Genomic DNA, 3,822 nt, shown 5'->3' on the forward strand with positions numbered 1-3,822 from the left:
TCATGAAAAAATCAACCCAACAGCTGAGAAATGAAATGAATAATAATAATAAAAGATGGATTAGAGTCAGTGAGAAATATGGAGACAGCACAAAAGACATTAAAAAACCTATTTACAGAAATAATGGCAGAAAACTTTCCAAACATAAAGAAAAAATTTGTTATACAAATAAATGAAGCAGTTCCATTTAAGAATTTGGCAGACTCTGGGCAGCCTGTGGGCCTCTGCTAAGCTCTGACCTTCCTTAGCCTCCAGTGCACAGACCTAGAGCTTCTGCTGCTGCCACCCTAAACTTTTAAGAACTTAGGAGAATACTGAGTGGTCTGTGGGACACAGGAGAACTTCAATCTGTGGGCCCACCGTGAGCAGTCACTGAGCTTTCCTGGGGCCATTGAAGAACTTTGGCAGACTCTGGGCAGCCTGCAGGACTCTGGGTGATTATTCAGAGGTTCAAAAATGCCAAATGCAGGTGCAAAAGGCAATCTCAATCCTGTAGCACACCCACAACAAATCCATGAGACAAAGACATACAAGAACTTGGAAATCACACACCTCTGAAATGGTAGCAGCTGAAGTAAAGAATGAAGTTCATCAAGCTATAGAAGAAATAAGAGCAAAAATAATCTCTCAGATCCAAAAAGAAAAGACAACAATGGCAAAGGAATTGTTTAGCAGAGCAAAAGAAGACATAGATTAAAAAATAGAGGAGAATAGAAAAATTATGGGAACACTGAATGAACAAGAGAGGAAAGTATTAGAATGCATGAAACATAGGTGGGACTAGATCTCAGTGCCTAAATCAAACAGGCTACCTCAGTCCTGAGATAAACATCCTATCTGGTTAAAGTCAGCTATTAGTCACTAGGAAACCTGGTGTCATATGTTACTAACTTTGCAAAAGTATAAATAAAATACCATTTTGTTGTGAAAAGAATTAAATTAATAAAAATAAGTTTTTAGAAACTAAAAAAAGTGCATGAAACAGATTCAAACAGGTATCCAGGATATTAAAAATTCCACTGAAAGCTGGCAAAACCGCTTGAATGAAACTGAAGGTAGAGTTTCAGACCTTGAAGACAGTGTTGCAGCTAATGGATGTATAATAAAAGATCTTTTAAAACTAGCAAGGGGAACGCCCCAGGAGCCCGCGGGCAGCGGCCCTGTCCAGGACGCTGGGGGTGGGGGGGGGTGCCCAGGGGTAATTCAACTCCGGGACACTTGGGCCTTTCCTAGAAGTTGTCTTCAGCAGCCTCCTCTGTATTGTAAGTCTGTGATTCTGTGCAGACTCAGAACCACGGGAAAAGCTGTTGCTGTAGAAGGAAGTGTCCGCACCCTCGGGTTATAGGGACTGAGGAGGCTCCAAGTCCAGCCCATGCATGGGAAGCAAGTTAAGGATTAACACGAAGCTCAGAAGCAGATAGTGCCAGACAACGAGCAGTACTTAGTACACATTTGGCTAGCGTGGCAGCATTTCCTTCTCCCACTGCTGCTGAGATGGCAGAAATTGGTCCAATTCAGTATGAAATGAAATACACCAAAGGTATTAGCAAATGAGGGTAAATTAAAAGTCGCACCACCAAATGCTACCCTGGAACAAGGATTCCAAGAAGGAGTTCCAAATGCTAGTGTGATCATGCAAGTTCCAGAGAGGATTGTTGTAGCAGAAAATAATGAAGACTTTTCGTTTTTAAGACCAGCAGATCTTGACCTTATTCAGTCGACTCCTTTAAAACCTCTGGCAATAAAAACACCACGTCGTGTACTTACACTAAGTGAGAGACAGCTAGATTTTCTGGACTTAAGAAAAACCTTCTCCAACCCCTCAAAGTGATGAAATCTGTGCAGTTGGCAGGCTAAAAAGAGAGCACTCTATGAATGAAAATGTTGTTCGCCAAAGTGGACAGCTGGTCAGAAACAATGCTATACTTGTGTTGCACGGTGGGTCTGCTGCTGCCACTTTCAATCCTCATCATGACAAAGTCAGGTATGGCATTTCAAATGTAGATGCAACAATTGAAGGAACAGCGGATGACATGACTGTTGTAGATGCAGCTTCATTAAGACGACAGATAATCAAACTAAACAGATGCTTACAACTTCTAGAAGAGGAAAACAAAGAACGTGCTAAAAGAGAAATGGTCATGTATTCAATTACTGTTCCTTTCTGGCTGCTTAATAGCTGGCTCTGGTTTCACCACTAGAAGTAACCTCGGCGTTCAGATATATTGTCTCAGCTACTGGAAATATAAAGAATTTACAAACATCTTTGTTTCTGTCTTTGCAGTGTATGCGACTTTCTATAGCCCATGCACTAAAAAATGTATTCCAGAAAGTAGGGGAAAGGACCTATATTTGTAGGAGTAAGGTATATTCTGTCCCTCTGCTGTATTCTCTTTAAGCTAATTCTGCAGTAACATCTTACATAAAATTCTTTTGCATGTTTTGTAAATAGGTTCTATTTTGGTTTTTTAGAAAATTGGTTTTTAACCTCATCAGTCTGCACAGCTGATTCTCTGAAAGGGAGAGAGAATGCATCAGGAATGATTTGGAAGGGTGTCTGTAAAGAAAATAAGTGTTTTGTGCTGCTTGCCACTAGTAAGCAGTTTTAATAGACATTTTTGCACTGCCTTTTGACATAAACACTTGACATCATGGTCTGGTACCAGATTTAAGAAAATCAAACCACCTAATATTTCATGATCACCTGTACAAATTAAATTGATTCCTAACAATACAGAAAAAAACTAGCAAGGGACCTACAAATAACAATTCATCAGCTACAAGATGATGCAAAGAAAAATAATATAAGAATAATAAGTGTTAATGAAGCAGCAGCAGACAGTACAAATGACATTGAAAGACTGCTTGCAGAAATACTAGCAGAAAATTTGAGAAAAGAACATGACACACAGATAAGTAAAGCATATAGAGCTCTACACAGCCATAATAACAATAAATCTACACCTAGTCACATAATAATCAAAAGCTTAGAAATTCAGTGAAAGAATAGAATATTAAAAGCTGCTAGAGAGAAGAAACAGATCAGCTACAATGGAAATCCCATCAGAATCATGGCAGATATCTCAACTCAAACTACTTGGAGTGAAGTATTTCAGGTCCTGAAAGAAAATAACTTCAGACCCAGATTGATGTACTCTGCAAAACTATCTGTCATATTCAATGGTGAAATAAGATAATTCTGTGACAAAGAACAATTGAAGAAATTCATGACCACCAAACCAACCCTACCAAGAGTACTGACAGATATTCTAGAAAGAGACAAAAGTGATCACGACTTCAGTAACAGAAAGAAACCACCAAACAGAGCAAGTAATTAAAAAGGGGAAAATTACAGAACCTATAACAGGAAAATAATATGACAAAGATAAGCCAATATGTTCCCTGGCAAGGGTAAGGGCCTGAGTTCAATCTCTGGTTCTGAAAAAAAAAAAACTTTTAGGATAGATATATAGTTACATTCTCTTAATGAATAGAGGGATTTGTTCTAATAGTATTTGTAAATAGTATATCATGTCTGCATCTTGTACAGCAATTAACCACTAGGAAGAATTATGTAATGTGTTAATTATTGAAACTGTCCTACCAGTTTGGTTTGAAACTGTCTCATTGCTATTTGTTTCTCAATAAAATTATAGGAATAAAAAAGAAAGAAAAAGTAGAACAAGCTCCCAAAGTGATGAGTTCATAAAGGACACAGGAGATTTTAAAGGAACTCTCAGTAGCCAAAGCTGTGACAAAGCAACAAAATAATGACAGTATTAGATTAAAAGGTAGAGAATTGGGCCAGCAAAATAGCTCAGT

General features: G+C 38.3%; 1 pseudogene across 1 annotated transcript; it reads left to right on the forward strand.

Moving 5' to 3' along the window:
- Nucleotides 1–1,470: 1,470 nt before the first annotated feature.
- Nucleotides 1,471–2,201, forward strand: LOC101570348 (annotated as a pseudogene). The gene is made up of 2 exons (XR_002818470.1): nt 1,471–1,930; nt 1,985–2,201. The product of XR_002818470.1 is annotated as a mitochondrial fission factor-like (transcript).
- Nucleotides 2,202–3,822: the final 1,621 nt, after the last annotated feature.

The sequence above is a fragment of the Octodon degus genome, unplaced genomic scaffold (genome assembly GCF_000260255.1).
Source record: "Octodon degus isolate 3935 unplaced genomic scaffold, OctDeg1.0 scaffold00166, whole genome shotgun sequence".
Classification (NCBI taxonomy): Eukaryota; Metazoa; Chordata; class Mammalia; order Rodentia; family Octodontidae; genus Octodon; species Octodon degus.